The sequence below is a fragment of the Gossypium hirsutum genome, chromosome D07 (genome assembly GCF_007990345.1).
Source record: "Gossypium hirsutum isolate 1008001.06 chromosome D07, Gossypium_hirsutum_v2.1, whole genome shotgun sequence".
Classification (NCBI taxonomy): domain Eukaryota; kingdom Viridiplantae; phylum Streptophyta; class Magnoliopsida; order Malvales; family Malvaceae; genus Gossypium; species Gossypium hirsutum.
In genome coordinates, this window is record NC_053443.1 from 23,471,640 (window position 1) to 23,483,432 (window position 11,793).

Sequence of the window (11,793 nt, forward strand, 5' to 3'; positions counted from 1 at the left end):
AATTGTCGAGAGCTCAAATTTAGAATTTGATATCAACCAAAATTTCATTTTAACAAAATTTCTTTATCATTTATCATTTATCATGGGCTTAGTTGACCTAATACTTAATTATTTAGTTTAATCTTATTTAGTTTTTTTATTAATAGAAAGATTGCATTTTTCTTATTTTTAATTAATAGTTAATTTAAAAACTCTTTTAACCAAAATATTTTAACTTCAATTTTTTAAAATTAGAAAAAGGGTCTAAAAAGTTTTTAGTAAGAAAAATAAAAAAAATCAGTTGAGCCTTTAAGGAGAAAACTGCACTCAATTGACACTTTAACGATGAAAAAAATCAATTAAGTCGTTCTGTTAATGGAAATCATCATTGATTGGTTTGACCGTTAATGAATGCTAATGTAATTGACAGCAGTAATGAGAAAAAATAAAAATAAAAATACCCTAAAAACTATTAAAAAAATACTAAAACATGTACATCTAGAATGAATATGGATACATGGATCTCCATATTCATTTGAACTTAGACAATAGTTTGCCCATGTTCATTGTAGACATGATTTAGAATATTAAAAATATTAAAAATGGTAAAGAATTATTAAAAATTATTTAAAAATTCTAAAAATTCTAAATTCTAAATTATAAATCATAAAAATCTTACAAAATTATAAGAAAATACTAAAAAAAAATACATGTTCATAATGAATCTAGATAAATGGATGTTCAAGTTCATTTACATTTGGACAATCATTTCTTCAAATTCATTCTAGATGTGCTTCAAAATATTATAGAAATTATTAAAATATTTATTATAATTCTATAAAATTAATAGTTATTGAAAGTAGTATATAAAAAGTATTCAATCATATCCCTAAATCTAAAGATAAAGATATTAATTTCTTGTTTTTTTGATTTTTCGATAAAAAGTCCACTAAAAGTAAAGGCTTTGTTTTTCATTACTTTTTTAAAAGTGTTGTTAGAGTCCTAAGCAATACTAATTTGGTTGGGGGTGTAGGAATAGGTTACATCCCAATTCGGTGGGCCCACTACTAAATCCATGTTTGGTTGGCTGTAAAGGTTTATTATGTCTACTTTGAAAACAATCTTATTTCGTGAAAACGTTGCATCCCTAACCCCTTCCCTCACCACTGAATAACAGTTCAACACAAGTGAAACTTTCCCCCTTTTTTTCCCATTTCCAATTTTTACCCTTCACTTTTCTGAAACCATCCTCCTTGTTCCCTTTCTTGTTTGCTTTCTTTTTTTGCTTTTCCCTTTCATTAGAATCACGTCTTCTGGTGGGTTCCAGGTATACTACAACTGAAGGCTAAACCAAGGTTTCTAACTCTCTTTTGCTCTCATACTGCTTTAATGTTTGCTAAAATTATCTCTGATTTTTCCCCTGTTAACCTACAAGGTTCAAGAAATTGTAGTTTTTTCTGCTTTAGATTTGATTTTGAGTGGTTATTTTCATTCTTTACCATGTTAATTTGGTTGCTTTACTTTGATGGGTTTCTGTATTTTAATTAGCTTGAGAGTTTCGAGTAGAGTTCTATTTCTTGTCCATGTTAGAATTTTTAAAGCTTCATGTGGTTGCAACTTTGCTTTGTTTTTTTTTGTATATATATTTTCTTAGTTTCTTGGTCTGCAACAAAAAGGGGAATTGGGTCTACAATAGTGACTGTTTTTTGTTTAATTGTAGTTTAAGTATACTTTTAAGTTTTATTTGTAATTTTATCTAGAATATTTAGATTTAACCTTAAAATTCTAGAATTGTTCATCAATTAACTGTCCAACAATAAAAAAGAAAGTTGAAAAAAAACATGATAAACATGAACATGATAGTTGTAATTCAATGGGATGCGATTAGTAAGGGGTACCTTTTCTTGCCTAAAAAATGACTGACACGACCAGATGGTGAGAACATGATGAGAGCAATTTTGATGTCGCAAAGGATGGGAAGCTCGTAAGCTTTCTTGATTAGTCCATTTATATGTTTGGAGAAGGTGACTTGCCGGTTAGTATCATTCTTTATCCTTTTAATTTGAAGTTTAACATGACCCATGACAGATGGGAAAAGAGAATAAATAAGCAGTATGTTTAGTTTTGGTATAGGGAATTGTAGGATACTTTGATTAATATTTCAGAAGAATATCAATAGATGCAATGGTAAGATACTTTGATGTTTATAATGATGAATTACTTTGATTCTTCTACGTTTTTAGGAATTACTTTGATTTTTGTAATGAGGAATTACTTGTTTAGTTGTAAAATGCTACTTTGATGTTTAGTTGCTGCTTTTAAGTATTTTAAGTAATTCCAAAGTATACATTAATATTTTTATTTTTTTATTGTTTGGCAGTTAATTGATGAAAAATTCTAAGATTTTAAGGTTAAATCTAAATATTGTAGATAAAATTGGAATGATGAAACTTCAAAATGTTGTTAAGTTGTCATTTCTTCTTTTTCTTCTTTTATGTTTTAAATGTTGTAGATTAAGAACAATTTTGAGATTACCTTGGAGCTAGATACGAGATTCAAGGCCGATTATTTAAATGAGTTGGAAAAAATGTTGGAAAATTTTTTACCTCATGCTGTGTTGAAGGCTAAACCTAATCTTGAATCAAGGATTAGGACATTGGAAAGGGATTGGGCAGCCGTTTACGACATGTTTAGTGGAAAAGACAATAGCAGCTTTGGTTGGGACGAGCATAGGCAGATGGTTGTTGCTGAAGATGCTGTGTGGAACTCATATATAAGTGTAAGAATTATTTTCTATTTTCTATTATCTTGTTTTGACCAAACTTATATCTAATGTGAATTCTTTCTTCTTCTTCTTTTATAGTCATAAAGCAGCCGATCAATTTAGACATCATAGTTCCCCTTATTATAACCAACTTACTTTCATATATGCAAAAGATCGAGCCACTAGGAAAGATGCTCAAACAACTGTAGATATTGTTAAAGAAATAGATGATGAAGATGTGGCTACTGCAAATAATCTTGAAGAAGGAAACGATTACCATAGATGCGAAGATGATGTTTCCTTGAATGAAATGGATGTCTCGGCTACACAACTGCAACCGTCGAAGCCAAACCAAGATGGTTCCACATCTTTAAAGAAGATGGTTGTGTTAGTGACTTTTTGGTAACTTTTTGTATATGTAATATTTGGATGGCAAGATGTCATTAGTAGAATGCCATAGATTGTTATAACTTTTTGATGTTGTAAATTTTAACATATAGATTATGGCATATAAGTTAATGATATCATATAACTTGTTGTTAACGTATGAACATTATGTTTGGATGTAAAATATAATTCTCAAGCTATTTATTACTTCTAATCTTTTACTTTTTAGTTTAGAAGATAATTAAATTATTTGCTTCGCTAATCATATTTTAGCACATTAAATATGTATTACAGTTTAAAAATAATAAAGTAGGTTATATATTATTTTTCTAATATTGTATATTATGATTTTTATTAATTCATATTTTAATAATAATTATATTAAAAATGTTATTAAATTATATATTATATTATTAAATTATATTTAATAATAATTATGTTAAAATATGATTAAATTATTTATTATTATTAAATTATATTTAATAATAACTTATTAAAATTTAATAATAATCATCTACCTAAAAAAATTCTGTTAAGGGTAATTTAGTCATTGAAATAATTTTTCTTATGCTATTACAACATTTATTCCATTCAACCAAACAACTGAATTATTGATTACAGCTTTATTCCATTACAGCCAACCAAACATAGTGTAAATAAACAACTTTTGAAGTCAATATTGCTTTTGAATCCAAAGGCAAAAAAAAAAAAAAAATTTTGCTTTTTGGGAAATACACTTTTGGAGTTAAATGACATTTTTAACTATTATTTATAATCTAATGTATTTTATGTAATATTTATATTTTCCTATTGAAATTTATTTCAAATACATAACACTATATTTAAATTTGTAACTGTTATATTTTTAATAATATTTAAAATATAGATTATATAGTCAAATTAAAATTTACAAATATTTAATATTAATTATTTACAAATATTTAAAAAATGTATTTCATATATCGAAATATTAATAATGAGTTATAATAAATTATTTTTTTATATTTATACAAAAATATCATAATATTAACGAATTTGAATATTGTTTAATGCATATTTTTACTTCAAAACATCATGTCTATCGACATTTTATTCCTCAAAATCACTTTTTGACAGCAATATTAAACATTTAAATATTAAAGCAAACCTTTCAAAAGCATTTTTTTCATGGCACTTTCAAATGCAATGAGAAACTAACCCTAGGTCCAATATTTTTAGAATGCTTGAATCGATCAGGCAACTGGTTTGTTAGTTTGACCAATTTAATTAAAAATCATTATAAAAAACATGTTCAATAGTTAATTCAACCGTTTCGTATAAATTTCCAATCTAACCACTTTAATACCATTCTCCAAACTAATACTCTAACTAATTCTCGATTCGAATCCAACATCATTTCCTAATCATATAAAAATATGTGGCTCACCAATTCATAAATCATATACTTTGCATTTATAATGTACGCTTCCTAAGTTTATAACAATATACTTTTCAAATTCATATAATACTAACAAAACAATTATGAGTGAATTAAAATTTTGTTAATTAAATCTTAAATCTTTTTCGAAATATTATGAGGTCTTGAACGAAATAATTAAAATCCTGAATTTAGTCGCAATTGCTAAAATTTGATGATAATTTTTTTATTATTCTTATAATTACTTATATATTTAGATTTTTAATTATTTATCATTTTTTTAAATATTTTTATAATATTCTGAAAAAATAAATTTTGACAAATAGATGTTTAAATTATTTATAACTATTTATTCAGATTCACATGTTTTAGAATTTTCTTATAATATTTTAGGATTTTGTAATTTTTTAAATTTATGTTGATTTGACATATTATATCAATATACTTATTCATATAGTATGTCACGTATCAAATTTTTTTTACTTTAGTTGGTCACGTCAGCATTTATTATTTTTTTACTACCAAAAGCTTAATTGAATCAACTTTTTTTCCTAAACCCTCAATTACTTAATTAATTAATTTAAAAAATATTTTTTTTGTTAAAAGAAAACCAACTTAAAACAAGCTAATTATATAGGAGACCTTTGAGCAAGGTTAACACTTGCTTTGACAATAGGTGAGATTACTAACACTTTCCCTGGGATTTCTTCAAACACTATCAAGTTTTGACCTGTATCAAATGCCAATTTGACCATACGATTTTCCAATTTGTTCAACTCCCTAAGAATATGTTGTATGGCCCAATGTTCAAACTTCGCTAAAAGTTGATGGATTCTTCTAATAAGGCTCAAAGTTGAAGCTGTCAAGGAGAAGTCTTGAATGGTCTTGAGCACCTCTAAACTATCTACTTGAATCATTTCGCTCTAAAAAATCTTATCTTAGGTAAGGGTCAGCCCATTGAGAATGCCCCACAATTTAGCATAAAAAACTGAACAATTACCCAAAGATTTGTTGTAACCCAAATTATTAGGAGTAAGGAATGGAGTTAACACAATTTGAATTTCTATAAAATAAGTGTTTGGATAAAGATTTTAACTATTGCTCCATTCAAATTGAATTTTTGATGCACACTTTTTAAATCCTTTTGGTTTTAAAGTCATATATTTTTATTTGTGTGGATGAAGACTGCTAATTATATTTGACCGGAAATAATCTAATGAGGAGGCTAAGACCCCATGTTTTAACAGAAGCTATGTCCTTCACTGATCTATGGCTGCTGTTTCGGGGGGGATAAAAGGGAGATGCATGGCGGTAACTAATAATTATTGAGAGTTGAAAAGAAACGAAGCTTCTTATTATGAGGGTAGGTTTTTATTAATATTATAAAGACCTAAAAGGGGAAGTTTGTGAGTTGGATAAGAAAACGACAGAAAGGAAGGGATCACAGCTGATGCCAACTAAATCAAAGATGATTCCTTTTCTCCTTTATGGGGTTTGAGTCATCCTGCTAGGGGATACTATTGTCGCCATTAATTTACACTTTCATCGTGCTGAGGCGGTATATCGGCTAACCCCCACTCCTGCTGGTGGGGTCTTCATTATATGTGTAATCGCATCAACTCTCTCTGCGTGTATGATGTTTTCATTATTTGGAAAATGACAATTAATTAGAGTTGTAACTTCAGACAAACTTTCTCATTCTTGTTTATCAGATTAGACTTCTTCCAACCAAGAGGGACTAAAGTGGTAATTCAGGATATATCTACATTCAGTGCATTGGTGCTCCTCCCTTCCAATTGCTCCACTGCGAGACATGGTATTTATAGCTTATATATCTCTCTTCTCAACCATATGATTTGTTACAGATAACAAGTTTGAAATTATTATTTACAATAGAAGTGGTCCTGAAAACCGACTAGTTTTGACAACCTTTTATTTTTGCAATTTTCCTGGTTTTGGAACTCCTATGTGGGGGAGGCCTAAGCTTAGAGGATCCACCGACGTTTGATTTATGAGATCAAACTCTCTTCTCCCTCCTCCTAGTTTTAACAAAATTTGTGATTCACTTCTTACATTTTAAAACTTCTAATTTAAATCATGCTTCTATTTCTTTTCTTTTTTAATTTAAAAATCATTCTCTAATATAATTTCGTTAATATTTTCTATCAAAATTTATCAATATCTTTTTTTTTGTTAATGACATGTTACATCATGTTAGGATAGCTTACTCCACATATCAAATTGACAAATTTTGAAATATACTAACGATATTAATGATTTGACTAAAACTTTTAAATCGAAAAAAGAAAAATAACTTAAATTTTAACTTCTAAAGTATAAGCATTAAATCTCAAATTTTGTCATAGTAGAGGGATTGCTTACATATTTTAACCTAACAAATAACAAATATTATTTAAAAAAAACACTAACCAAATCACAACTCGTTGGAAAAAGTGGAATTGGAAATTTTCCCCACACATTTAGATTAAGTTCGAATCCTAAAGTCATCGATGTTAAATAGTACTAGTTTTAAACCGTAAAATGAATAAGAATATTACAAGAATATAAATGGAAGACTTTTTTTTTTTGAAACAGTCCAGATTCCTTTTAAAAAAAATGTTAATGTTTATGGCAATATGGATAAAAAAGCTCTTATAGTCTTATTTGTAAATTTTTATGGAAGATAAAAGAAGGTGGAAGATTTTATTTTTAAAATTTAAAATCATATAAAGAAGATAGTAACTAAGATTGATCAAATAAATTCATAAAGGAAAAAGATTAATCAAACAATTTCAAGTTCGTGGATTAACTCAATATCAAAATTCAAAAATTTTAAAGAAATCCATTTTCCTTGAGCATCCAACAAACAAAATAAAAAAAAAATCCTCTACAACCAATGCAATAAACCATAATATAATATGACTTAAATTTTAGATTCTGTTTGGAATCTTAGATAATCTAAAGAAATAGTTATTATGGGATTACACCATATATTACGATATCTTGACATTATTTAGAAATGTAAGATTACGTAATAGTTGAATTACCCGTCCCACTCTTAAATTATATTCAAAAAGAAAGAAAATAGATGATTAGATTGATGGAAATGTGTTAAATTAATATATAAAAGAAAATAAAATGATAAGTAGGTGGAATGTTGGAATTGGCCTCATTGATTATTCATTTATGTGGAAAATAAGCAGTAAATGAGTAATCTAAAGCCTTAGATGACAGTTTTAGTTGTATCATGAATTTGGTTAAATTTTTTTTATTAGGTCTAGGATGGGAACCATGTCCACTTCTAGAATATCTTGTTTTATTCACAAGAAAAGGTGATGTAAGAAGACTTTTACAATTTCTTTCTGTTTTTTTTTTAAATTATTCATAACATAATTTTCCAAGTCATTACATTTACTTTTGCATTCATTTTAATCAATTTTCTGGCTGCTCTTGTCTTACTATTCAATTTTCTCCATTAATGAGATTTTTTTATTCTTAATTATTGGCAGCAACAATAAACGTTTCTAAAATCAACAAAAGATAAATAAAATTCTCTCTACAGAAATTTTAATCATTTTTATCCTACATTAGACTATGCTAATAGTAAGCCAATCCTTAGGAAAATGATCAACAGTGTTAGCCTATTGTTTTTTTTTTTATCATTTTTGAAATTCAAACTTTAAATCTCGAACTATAAAACCCGAACCTTCAACCCCCGAAATTTAAAAGTTGAAACAGAAACACAAAATCCTAAAAACTTAAACTCTATGAGCATCGAAATTAAGAATCCAAAATTTAAAACTTAATTTTGAAATCTAAATTTAACTTTAAATTTTTAAAAAATAAAGAAAAAAAAAGGGAGTTGAGATTAAAATTAAAGGTTGAGATTTGACGGTGTGGAATCATGTACCTTCACAGATCTGGAATTGGTTGGACATGAACCTTCTGGTAACTATGACTTATATTTACTTAAATAATAATGTCGGAATCTACTTTCACAGTAAAAAAGAAAATATCCAAATTATTCCAGACATGATTGAGGTTGTCAATAACAGTATCAATTTAATAACAATTGTAGTCGAAATCTATTGATGAAATTATTAATATGATATTAATCTATTTTATATAATTTATATAATTTATGTGATAGTTAGGCAGAGATTTGGGGAAAAGGTAACGTCATGGTGCGTGCAGTTGGCTTATAAATTAGAAAGATGGTCTCTTTTTGATAACGGACAAGCAGCTTACTTCTAAAAAGGTAAAAGCAAATCTCAAGGATATTTACAAAACCTGTCGTTTCATGTAATAAGATTAACATAGCCACCACCTTAGGCTGTCTTTCACTAATGTCTTTTCCGTCCACACCTCAATTTTAAGAAATTCAATTTACCAAAAGTTCCTCCCCCTTCCCTATGTTTTGCTATCAAAAGGAAAATAAAATTATTTTGTTGGTTGCATTTAAATTTTTTTTAGTTGTTTTGGAATTTCAATCTTGACTTAAACAATGATTATTAAATTTATTGAGTTAAATTATGTTATTTTTAAAATTTTATGTAACAAATATATGATCAAATGTACAATGTTATATTAGTATAAAAAATCATGTTGCTTTAATTAATTAATTTAAAAATTATTATTTAAGTCATGATTAAAATTTTAGAATTCCAAAAGCTTAAGACATAAAAATGTTGAAAATAAAGAAAAAAAAAAGACTAAATCCATGAGAACTTATAAAGTATAAGACTTACAATAATAACAGAACTTGAACTGAAATTAAAAGGGTTAGGCAGATAAATGTCGGAAGAACGGTGGGTGATGGCAAATGGGACAGCCGCTAAAATATGGGTTTTGAGTAGAGGTGTTCATGGGTCGGGCCGGGCTCATAAAAAATTTTGGCCCGAGTCCTAGGCCTAGGCCTGGCCCGGCCCAAAATATAGGCATGGAATTTTGTCCAGGTTCAATCCGGGAGAAAATTCCTAAGCTCGAGCCTGGTCCGGCCCGGCCTATTTTTTAAATAAACACTAAAAAAAATTTAGAAAATTAAAAAAAGTATTTTAAAAATATTTTAAAAATAAAAAAAAGTATTTTAAAATATTTTTTTAAAAAAATATATTTATTATATTCGGGCCGGGCCCGGGCCAAAAAAGGTGCCCGAGGCCCATCTCGTTTTCTAAACAGGCCTCATTTTTTTGCCCAAGCCCATATTTCAGACCTATATTTTTACCGAAACCCTCTCATATTTCGGGCAGGCCGTCGGACCGGGCCGGGCCGCCCGGCCATGAACACCTTTGAGTGTCTTTTAATGATAAAGGGATAAAAGAAAGGGAAATAGAGTTATAAATTAGGTATGTATGGCACATCCACTTTTTCATGTAACCCAAAATTGTAATTGACAAGACTGAATCAGAAATGTTAGAAACGGACCAATGAATGCCATTTCCAGAACTTCAAGTTCTGAGTTCACTTTTAGGCATATGTTGTTTGAGCATCATTTATGCGCCGAAATCAGATCTTTTTGTTGTTTTGTAGATTGAGGTAGGCACAAGTTTGGTTGGTTTTTTTTAATCATGCAAATCTTATTTAGATTTGTAAGAAGAACATCGATTGTAAACAGGACAATCAAACATTCGACTGAAATGGTATATTATTACCATTTAAACGGTAATCCAGTTTTTTAAAGCCAAAAGTGAAAATCAATAATGGGGGACTACCGCATTGCCCCATAAAACCCGACCACAACAACAACAACAACGAGTGATCTTAAAATCTTAATTACCAGCACCAATTCCCTCACGTACTAAACGTATACCTAATGCCTTGCCTAACTTCAGCCATAATCTCAAATCTTTTGTATTAAACTGAAGCAATCCACCATGTTGCTTTAATTGTTTCAGCTAGTTTTGTCTTTCTATGTGCCGACTCTAATGCTATTCCTGTGGACTTCTAAAAATCTGGCACAAACCCAAGTTTCTAGGCAACAACTCCATCGATCAGTTTTCATTAAAGATAAAAATAAGATGATTTAAGAAATGAATTTTAAAATAGTATAATATATAGTGCCTGTTAATTCTTTCTGCTTTACGTGGAAAGCAAAGCAACATGGGGGCTAAATGAACGGTGGTGGGCGGTTGAGAGGGACATCAATTTTAAAAAGAAAAATTGAAGGAATTGAAAATGGCTTTCAATCTACTTATATTAATTTAGAATACGAAATTGTAAATACATAAAATATGGGTGTTGAAAATAAAATTGGTCATGTTTTATTTTGTTAAAATATTGTTGTTATATAAAGGCTACAAGAGTAGCTTAGGAATCCAATTGTCGGCAAATGTTGAAACAAAATTACGTTTTCCTTTATGTGCACCGCCTATAATGGAATTTAGGCAGTCCTTTCTATAAACTCACTCTCATATTCCAACAACCACGAGTACTCCAACTTTGAGATTTTTGGATTAATGCCATTTTCTTCTTCTTCTTCTTCTTCTTCAATTCACTGCAACAAAAATGGTTTTAAGCTGTTTTAATATCAAATTTTCTTTTCTTTTCTTCCTTTTAAACAATACCTTTTTTTGCTTCTTGTTCTAACCAATGACTTTTTTTTTGTTAAATGCAATATTTATATATACATATATTTATATTGACAATTTTTTTAAAAAAAATTGATCCTCAACTTGTTAAAAAGAGTCGAATTTGACCATTATCATTTAAAAAAAATACTAACTAACATTAAAATTTTAAATATAACTGCTTACATGTCAATTCACATACACTTCATACTAATTTGTTGAATTTTTATGAAATATATATAATTTTAGATATTTTATAATTTTTAATTTATTTGTTGATATGCTATATAAATATGAAAAACGAGTGAGTTGTACGTGAGATGTCACGTCAATATTGTTAAAATTAATGTGTTTGTCAATGTTTTCATTTTAATGTGTTACTAAATAATGATGTTATGGGAAGACAGAAAATGAAATGTTGGGTGCTTCAGATATTTAAAAATATAGGACAATTTTATTTACATGGGTTATCAATAAAATTTTAAGCAACTTATGTTGCTTAATACATTAAGAAATTGTTGCGTATTAAATGTTTTAAATGTTGGTTAAGTCATTTCTGTTGTACTGCAGTGTATTTGAGAAGAATGTGAGAAAGGGTAGAGGTGCATGGCATTTGGCTAATCTATCTAATCAATCCTTCATCATATACTTTAAGATTCATTAGTTTCATGATTAAGCAA

At 28.1% G+C, this 11,793-nt stretch overlaps 1 long non-coding RNA gene across 1 annotated transcript; it reads left to right on the forward strand.

Moving 5' to 3' along the window:
- Positions 1-1,117: 1,117 nt before the first annotated feature.
- LOC121219100 (uncharacterized) lies at positions 1,118-3,326 on the forward strand. Its single transcript, XR_005915804.1, has 3 exons — positions 1,118-1,334; positions 2,626-2,758; positions 2,843-3,326. It is a non-coding gene; the product is annotated as an uncharacterized lncRNA (long non-coding RNA).
- The last annotated feature ends 8,467 nt before the right edge of the window (positions 3,327-11,793 follow it).